The sequence below is a fragment of the Ranitomeya imitator genome, unplaced genomic scaffold (assembly GCF_032444005.1).
Source record: "Ranitomeya imitator isolate aRanImi1 unplaced genomic scaffold, aRanImi1.pri SCAFFOLD_172, whole genome shotgun sequence".
NCBI classification, from domain to species: domain Eukaryota; kingdom Metazoa; phylum Chordata; class Amphibia; order Anura; family Dendrobatidae; genus Ranitomeya; species Ranitomeya imitator.
Window position 1 is genome coordinate 104,849 of NW_027193951.1, and position 18,281 is coordinate 123,129.

At 44.6% G+C, this 18,281-nt stretch overlaps 1 long non-coding RNA gene across 1 annotated transcript in view; it reads right to left on the reverse strand.

The window, feature by feature from the left end:
- Positions 1–12,041, reverse strand: part of LOC138654443 (uncharacterized) — a 42,191-nt gene extending 30,150 nt beyond the window's left edge. The window contains exons 1-2 of the long non-coding RNA XR_011316297.1: positions 12,003–12,041; positions 9,973–10,032 (exon numbers count right to left, since the gene is read on the reverse strand). This is a non-coding gene — a long non-coding RNA (uncharacterized lncRNA). The remainder of the gene's footprint in view (positions 1–9,972; positions 10,033–12,002) is intronic.
- Positions 12,042–18,281: the final 6,240 nt, after the last annotated feature.

Consider the following 18,281-nt stretch of genomic DNA (forward strand, 5'->3'; position numbering starts at 1 on the left):
GGAGTGTTTGTGCGACTGCGGTCTGTGGACGAGCTCTTGCTTCTGCAGGAGGACGAGGAGGAGGAGGAGGAGGAGGAGGGGGTGCGAACGGCTACAGACAACTGTTTACTAGACCGTGGGCTAGGCAGAACTGTCCCAAACTTGCTGTCCCCTGTGGACCCTGAATCCACCACATTTACCCAGTGTGCCGTGATGGACACGTAACGTCCCTGGCCATGCCTACTGGTCCATGCATCTGTTGTCAGGTGCACCTTTGTGCTCACAGATTGCCTGAGTGCATGGACGATGCGCTCTTTAACATGCTGGTGGAGGGCTGGGATGGCTTTTCTGGAAAAAAAGTGTCGACTGGGTAGCTCGTAGCGTGGTACAGCGTAGTCCATCAGGTCTTTGAAAGCTTCGCTTTCAACTAACCGGTAGGGCATCATCTCTAACGAGATTAGTCTAGCTATGTGGGCGTTCAAACCCTGTGTACGCGGATGCGAGGCTAAGTATTTCCTTTTTCTAACCATAGTCTCATGTAGGGTGAGCTGGACTGGAGAGCTGGAGATCGTGGAACTAGCGGGGGTGCCGGTGGACATGGCAGACTGAGAGACGGTGGGAGATGGTATTGTTGCCGCCGGTGCCCTAGATGCAGTGTTTCCTACTACGAAACTGGTGATTCCCTGACCCTGACTGCTTTGGCCTGGCAAAGATACCTGCACAGATACAGCAGGTGGTGCGCTAAATGGTGGTCCTACACTGCCGGAAGGGATGTTGCGTTGATGACTAGCTTCATTGGCCGAGGGTGCAACAACCTTAAGGGACGTTTGGTAGTTAGTCCAAGCTTTCAAATGCATGGTGGTTAAATGTCTATGCATGCAACTAGTATTGAGACTTTTCAGATTCTGACCTCTGCTTAAGGAAGTAGAACATTTTTGACAGATGACTTTGCGCTGATCAATTGGATGTTGTTTAAAAAAATGCCAGACTGCACTCTTTCTAGCATCGGATACCTTTTCAGGCATTGCAGACTGAGCTTTAACCGGATGGCCACGCTGTCCTCCACCAGGTTTTGGCTTTGCCACGCGTTTTGGGCAAGATACGGGCCCGGCAGATGGAACCTGTGGCGATGTTGATGCCTGCTGCGGCCCCTCCTCCTCCTCTGCTTCAGAACTGCTGCCGCCTGCACCCTGTTCCCCCAATGGCTGCCAATCGGGGTCAAGAACTGGGTCATCTAATAACTCTTCTTGTACCTCCTGCGCAACTTCGTCTGTGTCACCGTGTCGTTCGGTGGTATAGCGTTCGTGATGGGGCAACATAGTCTCATCAGGGTCTGATTCTTGATCAGCACCCTGCGAGGGCAATGTTGTGGTCTGAGTCAAAGGACCAGCATAGTAGTCTGGCTGTGGCTGTGCGTCAGTGCACTCCATGTCAGATTCAATTTGTAATGGGCATGGACTGTTAACTGCTTCACTTTCTAAGCCAGGGACGGTATGTGTAAAGAGCTCCATGGAGTAACCCGTTGTGTCGCCTGCTGCATTCTTCTCTGTTGTTGTTTTTGCTGAAGAGGACAAGGAAGTGACTTGTCCCTGACCGTGAACATCCACTAACGACGCGCTGCTTTTACTTTTACCAGTTTCACGAGATGAGGCAAAAGAGCTAGAGGCTGAGTCAGCAAGATAAACCAAAACTTGCTCTTGCTGCTCCGGCTTTAAAAGCGGTTTTCCTAATCCCAGAAAAGGGAGCGTTCGAGGCCTTGTGTAGCCGGACGACGAACCTGGCTCCACAGCTCCAGACTTAGGTGCAATATTTTTTCCCCCACGACCACCTGATGCTCCACCACTACCACTACCCTCATTACCAGCTGACAATGAACGCCCCCGGCCACGACCTCTTCCACTAGACTTCCTCATTGTTTTAAAAACGTAACCAAACTAACGTTATTTGTTGCAGTCACACAACTTACACGGTGAGCTATAACTTCAGTATGATTTAGCTACCCCTTTACAGGTTGGTGAGACCACAGCGAAAATCAGGCCCAATGTTACACACTCTTTTTTTGGTGGCTGCAAATTAGAGAGATGCCCCACACGCAGGACTGTCACTGAAGCACAAATGTTAATATTAATGTCACACTATTATTTTTTTTTTATTTTTATTTTTTTCAGGAACACTTTAGAAACCCCCCCAAAAAAAAAAAATAGATTTTTGCAGGGAGAATTTAGAAAACAAATGTAACAAACTATATGCTTTCTATGGGCCACTGAGTGAGAGATGACGCACACAGGAATCAGGAGTGGCACACAAGCCCAGAGGCCAATATTTTTCTACCAATGATTGATGGAGTTATTTTCTCTGGTAGATTTTGGAACCCAAATCAAGGAAAAAAAATATAGGCTTTCTATGGACCACAATTGGAGAGAGAGAGAGAGAGAGAGAGAGAGAGAGAGATGGCACACCCAGGAGTCAAGACTGGCACACAAGCAGAAAGGCCAATATTAATCTTCCACTGTTTTTTTGGGTTGTTTTCTTTTTTTTTTTTTCAGGGAGACTTTAGAAAAAAAAATAATAAAAAAAATATGATTTTATCAGGAAGAATTTAGAAACCAAATAAAATAAAATGATTTTTTCAGGGAGAATTTAGAAAACAAATAAAACCAAAAATAGGCGTTCTATGGCCCACTGACTGAGAGAGAGAGAGAGATGGAACGCTTAGTACTGGCACACAAGCCCAAAGGGCAATATTAATCTCCCTTTTTTTTTCCAGGGAGAATTTCTAAAACCCAAAAAAAAAATAAAATAGGCTTTCTATGGCCCACTATTTGTGAGAGAGATGGGACGCTCAGGACTGGCACAGATGGCACGCTCAGGACTGGCACAGAAGCCCAGAGGCCAATATTAATCTCCCTTTTTTTCTGGGAGAATTTATAAAACCAAAAAAATATTTAAATAGGCTTTCTATGGCCCACTATTTGTGAGAGAGATGGCACGCTCAGGACTGGCACAGATGGCACGCTCACAACTGGCACACAAGCCCAGAGGCCAATATTAATCTCCCTTTTTTCAGGGAAAATTTATAAAACAAAAAAAAAAATTAAATAGGCTTTCTATGGCCCACTATTTGTGAGAGAGATGGCACGCTCAGGGCTGGCACAGATGGCACGCTCAGGACTGGCACACAAGCCCAGAGGCCAATATTAATCTCCCTTTTTTTCAGGGAGAATTTATAAAACCCCCAAAAAAAATAAAATAGGCTTTCTATGGCCCACTATTTGTGAGAGAGATGGGACGCTCAGGACTGGCACAGATGGCACGCTCAGGACTGGCACAGAAGCCCAGAGGCCAATATTAATCTCCCTTTTTTTCTGGGAGAATTTATAAAACCAAAAAAATATTTAAATAGGCTTTCTATGGCCCACTATTTGTGAGAGAGATGGCACGCTCAGGACTGGCACAGATGGCACGCTCACAACTGGCACACAAGCCCAGAGGCCAATATTAATCTCCCTTTTTTCAGGGAAAATTTATAAAACAAAAAAAAAATTTAAATAGGCTTTCTATGGCCCACTATTTGTGAGAGAGATGGCACGCTCAGGGCTGGCACAGATGGCACGCTCAGGACTGGCACACAAGCCCAGAGGCCAATATTAATCTCCCTTTTTTTCAGGGAGAATTTATAAAACCCCCCAAAAAAATAAAATAGGCTTTCTATGGCCCACTATTTGTGAGAGAGATGGGACGCTCAGGACTGGCACAGATGGCACGCTCAGGACTGGCACAGAAGCCCAGAGGCCAATATTAATCTCCCTTTTTTTCTGGGAGAATTTATAAAACCAAAAAAATATTTAAATAGGCTTTCTATGGCCCACTATTTGTGAGAGAGATGGCACGCTCAGGACTGGCACAGATGGCACGCTCACAACTGGCACACAAGCCCAGAGGCCAATATTAATCTCCCTTTTTTCAGGGAGAATTTCTAAAACCCAAAAAAAAAATAAAATAGGCTTTCTATGGCCCACTATTTGTGAGAGAGATGGGACGCTCAGGACTGGCACAGATGGCACGCTCAGGACTGGCACAGAAGCCCAGAGGCCAATATTAATCTCCCTTTTTTTCTGGGAGAATTTATAAAACCAAAAAAATATTTAAATAGGCTTTCTATGGCCCACTATTTGTGAGAGAGATGGCACGCTCAGGACTGGCACAGATGGCACGCTCACAACTGGCACACAAGCCCAGAGGCCAATATTAATCTCCCTTTTTTCAGGGAAAATTTATAAAACAAAAAAAAAAATTAAATAGGCTTTCTATGGCCCACTATTTGTGAGAGAGATGGCACGCTCAGGGCTGGCACAGATGGCACGCTCAGGACTGGCACACAAGCCCAGAGGCCAATATTAATCTCCCTTTTTTTCAGGGAGAATTTATAAAACCCCCAAAAAAAATAAAATAGGCTTTCTATGGCCCACTATTTGTGAGAGAGATGGGACGCTCAGGACTGGCACAGATGGCACGCTCAGGACTGGCACAGAAGCCCAGAGGCCAATATTAATCTCCCTTTTTTTCTGGGAGAATTTATAAAACCAAAAAAATATTTAAATAGGCTTTCTATGGCCCACTATTTGTGAGAGAGATGGCACGCTCAGGACTGGCACAGATGGCACGCTCACAACTGGCACACAAGCCCAGAGGCCAATATTAATCTCCCTTTTTTCAGGGAGAATTTCTAAAACCCAAAAAAAAAATAAAATAGGCTTTCTATGGCCCACTATTTGTGAGAGAGATGGGACGCTCAGGACTGGCACAGATGGCACGCTCAGGACTGGCACAGAAGCCCAGAGGCCAATATTAATCTCCCTTTTTTTCTGGGAGAATTTATAAAACCAAAAAAATATTTAAATAGGCTTTCTATGGCCCACTATTTGTGAGAGAGATGGCACGCTCAGGACTGGCACAGATGGCACGCTCACAACTGGCACACAAGCCCAGAGGCCAATATTAATCTCCCTTTTTTCAGGGAGAATTTCTAAAACCCAAAAAAAAAATAAAATAGGCTTTCTATGGCCCACTATTTGTGAGAGAGATGGGACGCTCAGGACTGGCACAGATGGCACGCTCAGGACTGGCACAGAAGCCCAGAGGCCAATATTAATCTCCCTTTTTTTCTGGGAGAATTTATAAAACCAAAAAAATATTTAAATAGGCTTTCTATGGCCCACTATTTGTGAGAGAGATGGCACGCTCAGGACTGGCACAGATGGCACGCTCACAACTGGCACACAAGCCCAGAGGCCAATATTAATCTCCCTTTTTTCAGGGAAAATTTATAAAACAAAAAAAAAAATTAAATAGGCTTTCTATGGCCCACTATTTGTGAGAGAGATGGCACGCTCAGGGCTGGCACAGATGGCACGCTCAGGACTGGCACACAAGCCCAGAGGCCAATATTAATCTCCCTTTTTTTCAGGGAGAATTTATAAAACCCCCAAAAAAAATAAAATAGGCTTTCTATGGCCCACTATTTGTGAGAGAGATGGGACGCTCAGGACTGGCACAGATGGCACGCTCAGGACTGGCACAGAAGCCCAGAGGCCAATATTAATCTCCCTTTTTTTCTGGGAGAATTTATAAAACCAAAAAAATATTTAAATAGGCTTTCTATGGCCCACTATTTGTGAGAGAGATGGCACGCTCAGGACTGGCACAGATGGCACGCTCACAACTGGCACACAAGCCCAGAGGCCAATATTAATCTCCCTTTTTTCAGGGAGAATTTCTAAAACCCAAAAAAAAAATAAAATAGGCTTTCTATGGCCCACTATTTGTGAGAGAGATGGGACGCTCAGGACTGGCACAGATGGCACGCTCAGGACTGGCACAGAAGCCCAGAGGCCAATATTAATCTCCCTTTTTTTCTGGGAGAATTTATAAAACCAAAAAAATATTTAAATAGGCTTTCTATGGCCCACTATTTGTGAGAGAGATGGCACGCTCAGGACTGGCACAGATGGCACGCTCACAACTGGCACACAAGCCCAGAGGCCAATATTAATCTCCCTTTTTTCAGGGAGAATTTCTAAAACCCAAAAAAAAAATAAAATAGGCTTTCTATGGCCCACTATTTGTGAGAGAGATGGGACGCTCAGGACTGGCACAGATGGCACGCTCAGGACTGGCACAGAAGCCCAGAGGCCAATATTAATCTCCCTTTTTTTCTGGGAGAATTTATAAAACCAAAAAAATATTTAAATAGGCTTTCTATGGCCCACTATTTGTGAGAGAGATGGCACGCTCAGGACTGGCACAGATGGCACGCTCACAACTGGCACACAAGCCCAGAGGCCAATATTAATCTCCCTTTTTTCAGGGAAAATTTATAAAACAAAAAAAAAAATTAAATAGGCTTTCTATGGCCCACTATTTGTGAGAGAGATGGCACGCTCAGGGCTGGCACAGATGGCACGCTCAGGACTGGCACACAAGCCCAGAGGCCAATATTAATCTCCCTTTTTTTCAGGGAGAATTTATAAAACCCCCAAAAAAAATAAAATAGGCTTTCTATGGCCCACTATTTGTGAGAGAGATGGGACGCTCAGGACTGGCACAGATGGCACGCTCAGGACTGGCACAGAAGCCCAGAGGCCAATATTAATCTCCCTTTTTTTCTGGGAGAATTTATAAAACCAAAAAAATATTTAAATAGGCTTTCTATGGCCCACTATTTGTGAGAGAGATGGCACGCTCAGGACTGGCACAGATGGCACGCTCACAACTGGCACACAAGCCCAGAGGCCAATATTAATCTCCCTTTTTTCAGGGAGAATTTCTAAAACCCCAAAAAAAAATAAAATAGGCTTTCTATGGCCCACTATTTGTGAGAGAGATGGGACGCTCAGGACTGGCACAGATGGCACGCTCAGGACTGGCACAGAAGCCCAGAGGCCAATATTAATCTCCCTTTTTTTCTGGGAGAATTTATAAAACCAAAAAAATATTTAAATAGGCTTTCTATGGCCCACTATTTGTGAGAGAGATGGCACGCTCAGGACTGGCACAGATGGCACGCTCACAACTGGCACACAAGCCCAGAGGCCAATATTAATCTCCCTTTTTTCAGGGAAAATTGATAAAACAAAAAAAAAAATTAAATAGGCTTTCTATGGCCCACTATTTGTGAGAGAGATGGCACGCTCAGGGCTGGCACAGATGGCACGCTCAGGACTGGCACACAAGCCCAGAGGCCAATATTAATCTCCCTTTTTTTCTGGGAGAATTTATAAAACCAAAAAAATATTTAAATAGGCTTTCTATGGCCCACTATTTGTGAGAGAGATGGCACGCTCAGGACTGGCACAGATGGCACGCTCACAACTGGCACACAAGCCCAGAGGCCAATATTAATCTCCCTTTTTTCAGTGAAAATTTATAAAACAAAAAAAAAAATTAAATAGGCTTTCTATGGCCCACTATTTGTGAGAGAGATGGCACGCTCAGGGCTGGCACAGATGGCACGCTCAGGACTGGCACACAAGCCCAGAGGCCAATATTAATCTCCCTTTTTTTCAGGGAGAATTTATAAAACCAAAAAAAAAAATAAATAGGCTTTCTATGGCCCACTATTTGTGAGAGAGATGGCACGCCTAGGGCTGGCACAGATGGCACGCTCAGGACTGGCACACAAGCCCAGAGGCCAATATTAATCTCCCTTTTTTTCAGGGAGAATTTATAAAACCCCAAAAAAAATAAAATAGGCTTTCTATGGCCCACTATTTGTGAGAGAGATGGCACACTCAGGACTGGCACACAAGCCCAAAGGCCAATATTAATCTCCCACTGTATTTTTATCAGGGAGAATTTATACACCCCACAAAAAAAAATACAGAAAAATGAAAAGGCTTTCTATGGCCCACTATGTGAGAGAGATGGCACACACAGGGATGGCACTCTAGCAGAAATGCCAAATTGCCAATCTTAATCTCCCACCAAAAAAAAAAAAAAAAAATAACAGGGAATGTCCTACAATTACTATCTCCCTGCCTGCAGTAATCTCAGCCAGGTATGGCAGGCAGCTACTATCTCCCTGCCTGCAGTAATCTCAGCCAGGTATGGCAGGCAGCAATAAGGAGTGGACTGATGCACAAATGAAATAAAAAGTGTGGACAAACAAAAAAGATAGCTGTGCAGAAAGGAAGGAACAAGAGGATTTGTGCTTTGAAAAAAGCAGTTGGTTTGCACAGCGGCGTACACACAGCAATGCAGCTATCAGGGAGCCTTCTAGGGCAGCCCAATGAGCTACAGCGCTGAGGGGAAAAAAAAAAAAAAAAAAACTTCCACTGTCCCTGCACACCGAGGGTGGTGTTGGACAGTGCAAATCGCTGCAGCACAAGCGGTTTTGTGGTTAATGGACCCTGCCTAACGCTATCCCTGCTTCTGACAAAGCGGCAGCAACCTCTCCCTAAGCTCAGATCAGCAGCAGTAAGATGGCGGTCGGCGGGAACGCCTCTTTATAGCCCCTGTGACGTCGCAGACAGCAAGCCAATCACTGCAATGCCCTTCTCTAAGATGGTGGGGACCAGGACCTATGTCATCACGCTGCCCACACTCTGCGTTTACCTTCATTGGCTGAGAAATGGCGCTTTTCGCGTCATTGAAACGCGACTTTGGCGCGAAAGTCGCGTACCGCATGGCCGACCCCGCACAGGGGTCGGATCGGGTTTCATGAAACCCCGACTTAGCCAAAAGTCGGCGACTTTTGAAAATGTTCGACCCGTTTCGCTCAACCCTAGTATTTACCATAAAATACCTTTCTTGTAGGCTTCATTGAGGGACACCGCAGAGACACTTCTAGTTGTACTCGTTTGTTTTTTTTTTCCCCTTATGTTTCTCCTACTATTTTCTCATTAACAGTAACTTGGTGTAGCTGGCTGGGGAGGATTTTATGGTGAGTACCAAAAATCCTCTTATGTCACAATAGCCAGCAAAGGGAAAAACTAAAACGTCAAAGTGGAGCTGCTGGCACTTAAAGCTGGGTAGCGGTGTGCTCCAGAAGGTAGAACTTAAGATGTCCCCTTTTAAGTTCCTTGCGTCAAATACTCGTATGCCCAGGAGACAAAAATAAGACGCAAAGTCTAAAATCTGCGGTAACTGACAATGCACGTCACCTCGTGTTTGGCACATCTAGTCATATACTACATTAAAGGACTTTGGAAAGAAAACCCTTTTTCTAGATAATATTGGTTACGATGTTTTTACTGCTGCAAAATTATAATTTATGCACCGTATTTTTCGCTTTGTAAGACATTCCGGATTATAAGACGCACTCCAAATTTTGAGGGAAAAAATAGGAAAAAAACTTTTTTTAAATAAATTGGTGGTGCTTCTTATACTCCATGCGTCTTATTGCTTAACGGGGGTGGTGGCTGCGGTGAAGGAGGTCCCAGGGTCGCCGCTGGAGGAGGCAGGAGTGGAGCATTGCTGCAGGCTGGGACGAGGGGTGTGCAGGAGTCCTGTGCTGCAGGGGTTGTCTTCGGTGATGCTTGCGTCTCCGGTGCTGTGGGGGGCTCTGCCGACATTTTGAGAAAGGCCACAGCCCCCCGGCAGTTCGTCCATGCTTTCCAGTGCGACGGACCTCGGGAAAATGGCCGCCGGGAGGTGGCGCATGCGCAGATGGCGATCTCGGGACCAAGATCTCAGCGCTGAAATCTCATCTCCTGATTTCTTGGTACCAACAACTCTATCTGCGCATGCGCCGCCTCCCAGCGGCCATTTTTCCGAAGTCCGTCGCACAGTAAACCATGGACGAACTGCCGGGGTGCTCTGGCCTTTCATAAAATATCGGCAGAGCCCCCGCAGAATCGGAGACACAAGCATAATCCTGGGCAGTGGCGGACACCCTGGGCAGCGGCAGTGGCGGCGGACACTCTCACCCCAGCCTGCAACGGTAACGGTAAGCGGTATGTCTGCTTTGTAAGAACCAAAACAAATACTCATTACCTTTTTGGCTTCCAAAGCCTTGGTCGGTCGATTGAAGGCTTTCGTTGAAGTCACGATTTGCTAAAATTGAAAAGATAATTCATATAAATCTAGAGAAACGTCAGGCTCAAACCAGGAAGACCCAAATGTTATAACTGCACGCAAAAAAAGTGAAAAAAAACAAACAAACTAAATATCTCCAAAGGAAAAACGACCCTTTACCATATAATCCATCACCACAAAGAGCAAAGAAATGATTACCAGATGTTATTGGATTTTATAATTTTTTACGGCGTAAAATGGTAAAAATAAATAGGCAACGTGATTCTCCAAGTTATTTTAATAACGGCAATACCAATCTTATACATGATTTTTTATTATATTTTTTTAAAAAACACATATATTTATATATAAAAGTATGGCATGAGAAATATACTGTGTATACTCGAGTATAAGCTGAGATTTTCAGCTCTTTTTTGGGCTGAAAGTGCCCCTCTCTGCTTATACTCGAGTCATATCCAGCGGTCGGCGGGGGAGGGGAAGCTGAGCTGTGTAATAATACTCACCTGCTCCTGGTGCGGTCCCTGCACGTCCCCGGTTCCCCGGCAGTTTCTTCCTGCATTGAGTGGTCACATGGTACAGTTCATTACAGTAATGAATATGGACCCGAATCCACTCCCATAGGGGTGGAGCCGCATATTCATTACTGTAATGTGCGGTACCATGTGACCGCTAACTACAGGAAGAAGCTGCCGGAGCCGGGGAACAGACGTGCAGGGACCGCACCAGGAGCAGGTGAGTATAACTCCATGCGTATATTCACCGTCGGCACCGCTGCGTCTTCCACATCCTCTGCAGTGACGCTCAGGTCAGAGGGCGCGATGACGCGGTTAGTGCGCGCCGCCCTCTGCCTGAACGTCAGTGCAGAGGACGCGGAAGACGGAGAGATGCAGACGGTGGAACGGGAAAGGTGAGTATAGCAAGAGCATATGGGGCAAATATCTGTATGGAGCATCTTATGGGGCCATGTGGAGCAATATATGAGGCAAATGTCTGTATGGAGGAGCATCTTATGGGGCCATGTGCAGCATTATATGGGGCAATTATCTGTATGGAGCATCTTATGGGGCAATGTGCAGCATAATATAGGGCAAATATCTGTATGGGGCCATGTGCAGCATTATGTGGGGCAAATATATGTATGGAGCATCTTATGGGGCCATGTGCAGCATTATATGGGGCAAATATCTGTATGGGGCCATGTGCAGCATTATATGGGGCAATTATCTGTATGGAGCATCTTATGGGGCCATGTGCAGCATTATATGGGGCAAATATCTGTATGGAGTGCCGGACGTCACCGCTGTGCTCTGCTTTACGGCCCGCCGGCGCTGACACAATGCAGGGAAGCTGACGCCGGGGGACAGACACCGGAATGTAAGTATGTACTGTTTTTTTTTTTTTAACTTTTACAATGGTAACCAGGGTAAACATCGGGTTACTAAGCGCGGTCCTGCGCTTAGTAACCCGATGTTTACCCTGGTTACCCAGGGACTTCGGCATCGTTGTCTACATCGTTGCAGCGTCGCTAAATGTGATGGTACCTTTAAAGTGTGGAGATCAGGCAAGAGCCAAAGGAAAAGTGCGCTGCCCAAAGCAATCAATCACGGTGATCTAGATTCTCTTTTTAAGAATACATGATCTTGAATCAGGGCTGCACAGTTGTGCAATGCTGAGATTGCAGGGACACATTGTGACATTAGATGTAATGATTTTCTAAAGTGCTGCATGTTTCCAAATATGTTGGACTTTCTGTCGCTGGTCACAAGAGACACTTGTAATAGACTTCAAAAGAAATATGTGAAAACTTGTCCATTGTACTTGAATAATCAGAGCTCAGTCATTAGACTAGCTGCGACTTTTCCGACACCCATGTTGTTTGACAAGGGTCAGCATGGAGCCCCAAGCCATGTTGATACAGTGGCTGCTGCACTTGTCCTCCGAACTAGTGCTAAAACACACACGTTGCGCTGCAGAAGCGTTACACTTACTCGAGAAGGAGCTGTGAGTGTTTTCTTTAAATTCTGGTTCCTTCAAAAGAAAAAATAGTATTATAGAAATAGACTTAATTGGCTCTACCGAACATTTCATTGTACAAGACGGCATACTTGTGTCTCAGCTCTTCTTTTGATTAGCCGGCCTGGCATCACGTTATCATTCAAGCATCTATCCAGGCTGGCTAATCGAAACAAGAGCAGCGGATGTGGTGATTCTCGAGGCTCCTGTTCTACGGCCACGGATTACGGTCATAACCGTAGCAACTCTAGTATCTATCGCACAAGGAAAAGACTACCGTAGTTCTTTTTTTCCCATTTAATTTTCCAGGATCCCAAATACCAAAAACTGCTTCAAGTAAATGGTTTGTAAAGGCATCTAGCAGAGACTGATCATTGACAGACACGTTACATAGACCGCAATACATACCGAGCTGCCGAAATTAGTGACACAGGCGGGACGGTTATCCAGCTCACTTTCAGAATCTTTCTCAGCCATGTTAACAGAATGAAAAAAACAAAACCAGGTTCTGACCTCTCGGCAAAATTCCTGCAAAGATGAAAGTGACTTTTACTAAAGATAAATTCATATATTTCTCAACACAGAATAGTTAGGAAGAGACTCTCCTGCGCCATCCACCTCCTACCCCCAAGAAGACGCATTAACTCCTTAAGAGACCCTGCCCTTTTTCATTTTTGCATTTCTGTTTTTCCCTGCCCTTCTTCCCAGAGCCATAGCTTTTGTATTATTCCGTCAATATGGCCATGTGAGGGCTTGTTTTTGCGAGATGAGTTGTACTTTTTAAATAAACCATTGGTTTTACCATATCATGTACTCAAAAACGGGAAAAAAATTCCAAGTGCGGTGAAACTGCAAAAATAAGGTGCAATTCCACAACAGCTTTTTGTATTTTTTTTTTTAACCATGTTCACTAAATGCTAAAATCATACCATTATGATTCACCAGGCCAATACAAATTCATAGACACCAAACATGTCTAGGTTCTTTTTTTATTTAAAGGGTAAAAAAAAAAAATTAATCCAAAGTTTGTTACAAAAAAAAAATTTGCACCATTTTCAGAGACCTGTAGCGTTTCTATTTTTCGTGATCTGGGGTTGGGATAGAGTCAAAACGCCAGAATTAGGTTTTTTTGGTCACCGCGACATTGCATTAAAATGCAATAATGGGAAATCAAAAGATTGTATCTGCACCAAAATGGTATCATTAAAATCGTCAGCTCTGCCTGCAAAAAATAAGCCATCACCTGACCCCAGATCACGAAAAATGGAGACGCTACGGATATCGGAAAATTGTGCAATTTTAGCAAAGTTTGGAATTTTTTTTCACCACTTAGATAAAAAAGAACCTAGACATGTTTGGTGTCCATGAACTCGTAATGACCTGGAGAATAATAATGGCAGGTCAGTTTTGGCATTTAGTGATGAGGCTGAAGTTGGTTTCTTATTCGTCAGTTTCTGATTCGCCATTTTTTTTTCTGTTTTTTATAGGCTTAACAACAAAAAATAAGCATCACAATAATAAAAGACAATGCAGTGAGGAGCCCTGATGTGAATACACGTAAAAAAAGGCTACAAAAACAATAAAACTGGCACAAAAATGGGCATCAAAGTGGGCACCGAAGAGCGCTGAAGAAAGGGTTAAATGACTTTGGGCCACTGATCTGATGATTAAAATACACAGATAGTGATGCCCTGCATCAAACCCAGGTCCCTACAGCCTGGCTTAAATGGGTTCTGGGCACCAGAACTGGCATCAAAGTGGGCAAACAGCCCTTTTTCACAGATTTGAATAAGTAACTGCTGTTTTTAATGGGTTAAATGACTTTGGACCACTGATCTGAAAATTAAAATCCAGAAACAGTGATGCCCTGCATCAAACCCAGCTCCCGCCAGCCTGGCCCAAATGGGTTCTGGGCACCAGAACTGGCATCAAAGTGGGTAAAGAGCCCATTTTCACTGATTTGAATAAGTAACTGATGTTTTTAAGGGGTTAAATGATTTTAGGCCACTGATCTGACACTTAAAGTACACAGATAGTGATGCCCCGCATCAAACCCAGGTCCCTCCAGCCTGGCCCAAATGGGTTCTGGGCACCAGAACAGGCATCAAATTGGGCAAACAGCCCTTTTTCACAGATTTGAATAAGTAACTGATGTTTTCAATGGGTTAAATGCCTTTGGGCCACTGATCTGACGATTAAAATACACAGATAGTGATGCCCTGCATCAAACCCAGTTCCCCTCAGCCTGGCCCAAATCGGTTCTGGGAACCAGAACTGGCATCAAAGTGGGCAAACAGACCATTTTCACAGATTTGAATAAGTAACTGATGTTTCTAAGGGGTTAAATGACTTTGGGCCACTGATCTGATGATTAAAATACACAGATAGTGATGCCCTGCATCAAACCCAGGTCCCTTCAGCCTGGCCCAAATGGGTTCTGGGCATCAGAACTGGCATCAAAGTGGGCTAGCAGCCCATTTTCACAGATTTGAATAAGTAACTGATGTTTTTAAGTGGTTAAATGATTTTGGGCCACTGATCTGACACTTAAAATACACAGATAGTGATGCCCTGCATCAAACCCAGGTCCCTCCAGCCTGGCCCAAATGGGTTCTGGGCACCAGAACAGGCATCAAATTGGGCAAACAGCCCATTTTCACAGATTTGAATAATTAACTGCTGTTTTCAATGGGTTAAATGACTTTGGGCCACTGATCTGACGCTTAAAATACACAGATAGTGATGCCCTGCATCAAACCCATGTCCCTCCAGCCTGGCCCAAATGGGATCTGGGCACCAAAACTGGTATCAAAGTGGGCAAACAGGACATTTTCACACATTTGAATAAGTAACTGATGTTTCTAAGGGGTTAAATGCCTTTGGGCCACTGATCTGACGATTAAAATACACAGATAGTGATGACCTGCATCAAACCCAGGTCCCTCCAGCCTGGCCCAAATGGGTTCTGGGCACCAGAACAGGCATCAAAGTGGGCAGACAGTTAATTTTGTTCATTTGAATAAGTAACTGATGTTCTTAAGGAGTTAAATGCTTTTGGGCCACTGATCTGATACATAAAATACACAGATAGGGATGCCATGCATCAAACCCAAGTCCCTCCAGCCTGGCCCAAATGGGTTCTGGGCACCAGAACTGGCATCAAAGTGGGCAAACAGCCCATTTTTGCAGATTTGAATAAGTAACTGATGTTTTTAAGAGGTTAAATAACTTTGAGCCACTGATCTGACACTTAAGATAAACAGATAGTGATGCCGCGCATCAAAATAAGGTCCTTCCAGCCTGGCCCAAATGGGTTCTGGGCACCAGAACTGGCATCAAAGTGGGCAAACGGCCCATTTTCACAGATTTGAACAAGTAACTGATGTTTTTAAGGGGTTAAATGACTTTGGGCCACTGATACCACAGTGCATACATATAGAACAGGGAGCCCCACATCAAAAACAGGTCCCTCCATCCTGGCCCAAATGGGTTCTGGGCACCAGAACTGGCATCAAAGTGGGCAAACAGCCCTTTTTCACAGATTTGAATAAGTAACTGCTGTTTTTAATGGGTTAAATGCCTTTGGGCCACTGATCTGACACTCAACCCCTTTACCCCCAAGGGTGGTTTGCACGTTAATGACCGGGCCAATTTTTACAATTCTGACCACTGTCCCTTTATGAGGTTATAACTCTGGAACGCTTCAACGGATCCCAGTGATTCTGACACTGTTTTCTCGTGACATATTGTACTTCATGATAGTGGTAAAAATTATTTGATAGTACCTGCGTTTATTTGTGAAAAAAACAGAAATTTGGCGAAAATTTTGAAAATTTTGCAATTTTCCAACTTTGAATTTTTATGCAATTAAATCACAGAGATATGTCAGACAAAATACTTAATAAGTAACATTTCCCACATGTCTACTTTACATCAGCACAATTTTGGAACCAACATTTTTTTTTGTTAGGGAGTTTGCATCTCGGCTTCAGGAAAATGGCCGCCGCGATCTCTTGTGCGCACGCGCGGCATCCCGCGGCCATTTTCCTGAAGCCCCGTGCAGCAGAGCACTCCATCTGCGCACGCGCGGCCCCAGGAAGATGGCCGCCCCCACCGATGACAAGGGTAATAGCGCAGATCGCGCGCTGTTTCTTCACGTGCGCGCAGTGGATTCGGCACTTGGACATGCGCGCACCACTACACCACCAACGGAAAGCTGGGGAAGAAACAGCGATGTCACCACGCCCACCTGACCTGACCAGCCTGATTGACAGGCGAAAACGGCGACTTTGGTAATGTATTTCGCAGCATAGGTGGGGAATCAGGGTACACTACATACACTATAGTAACGCACAGCGCAGGCCCTATTTAACAGTATTTATATCTCAATCTGAAAAAACGGGGTGACAGGTTCCCTTTAATTTTTCCCTAACTAAGGGGGTGATGAAGGGGGGTTTGATTTACTTTTATAGCGGGTTTTTTAGCGGATTATTGATTGGCAGCCGTCACACACTAAAAGACGCTTTTTATTGCAAAAAATATTTTTTGCGTTACCACATTTTGAGAGCTATAATTTTTCCATATTTTGGTCCACAATGTCATGTGAGGTCTTGTTTTTTGCGGGACGAGTTGACGTTTTTATTGGTAACATTTTCGGACACGTGACATTTTTTGATCGCTTTTTATTCCGATTTTTGTGAGGCAGAATGACCAAAAACCAGCTATTCCTGAATTTCTTTTGGGGGAGGCGTTTATACCGTTCCGCGTTTGGTAAAATGGATAAAGTAGTTTTATTCTTCGGGTCAGTACGATTACAGCGATACCTCATTTATATCATTTTTTTATGTTTTGGCGCTTTTATACGATAAAAACTATTTTATAGAAAAAATAATTATTTTGGCATTGCTTTATTCTGAGGACTAGAACTTTTTTATTTTTTTGCTGATGATGCTGTATGGTGGCTCGTTTTTTGCGGGACAAGATGACGCTTTCAGTGGTATCATGGTTATTTATATCTGTCTTCTTGATCGCATGTTATTCCACTTTTTGTTCAGCGGTATGATAATAAAGCGTTGTTTTTTGCCTCGTTTTTTTCTTTTCTTACGGTGTTTACTGAAGGGGTTAACTAGTGATATAGTTTTATAGGTGGGGTCGTTACGGACGCGGCAATACTGAATGTGTGTACTTTTATTGTTTTTTTTTTTAAATTTAGATAAAGAAATGAATTTATGGGAATAATATATATATATATTTTTTTTTCATTATTTAGGAATTGTTTTTTTTATTTTTTTTTACACGTGCGGAAATTTTTTTTTTAACTTTTTTACTTTGTCCCAGGTGGGGAAGCCACCTCCCTCCCTGCAGGACCCGGATGCCGCGGCCATCTTGGATCCGGGCCTGGAGCAGGGAGGGAGGAATGCAGACCCTCGCAGCAACGCGATCACATCGTGTTGCTGCGGGGCGCTCAGGGAAGCTCGCAGGGAGCCCCCTCCCTGCGGGAAGCTTCCATGCACCGCCGGCACACCGCGATCATGTTTGATCGCGGTGTGCCGGGGGTTAATGTGCCGGGGGCGGTCCGTGACCACTCCTGGCACATAGTGCCGAATGTCAGCTGCGATAGGCCGTGAGCGCGGCCGATCGCGCTGGACGTACTATTCCGTCCTTGGGAATTAGGGCCCACCCCACATGGACGGAATAGTACGTCCATTGGCAGAAAGGGGTTAAAATCCAGAGACAGCGATGCCCTGCATCAAACCCAGGTCCTTCCAGCCTGGTCCAAATGGGTTCTGGGCACCAGAACTGGCAGTAAAGTGGGTAAACAGCCCATTTAGTAACTGATGTTTTTAAGGGGCTAAATGACTTTGGGCCACTGATCTGACACTTAAAATACACAGATAGTGATGCCCTGCATTAAACCCAGGTCCCTCCAGCCTGGTCCAAATAGGTTCTGGGCACCAGAATTGGCAGTAAAGTGGGCTAATAGCGCATTTTCACAGATTTGAATACGTAACTGATGTTTTTAAGGGGTTAAATGACTTTGGGCCACTAATCTGACACTTAAAATACACAGATAGTGATGCCCTGCATCAAAACCAGATCCCTCCAGCCTGGCCCAAATGGGTTCTGGGCATCAGAACAGGCATCAAAGTGGGCAAACAGCCCATTTTCACAGATTTGAATAAGTAACTGATGTTTTTAAGGGGTTAAATGATTTTGGGCCACTGATCTGACACTTAAAATACACAGATAGTGAT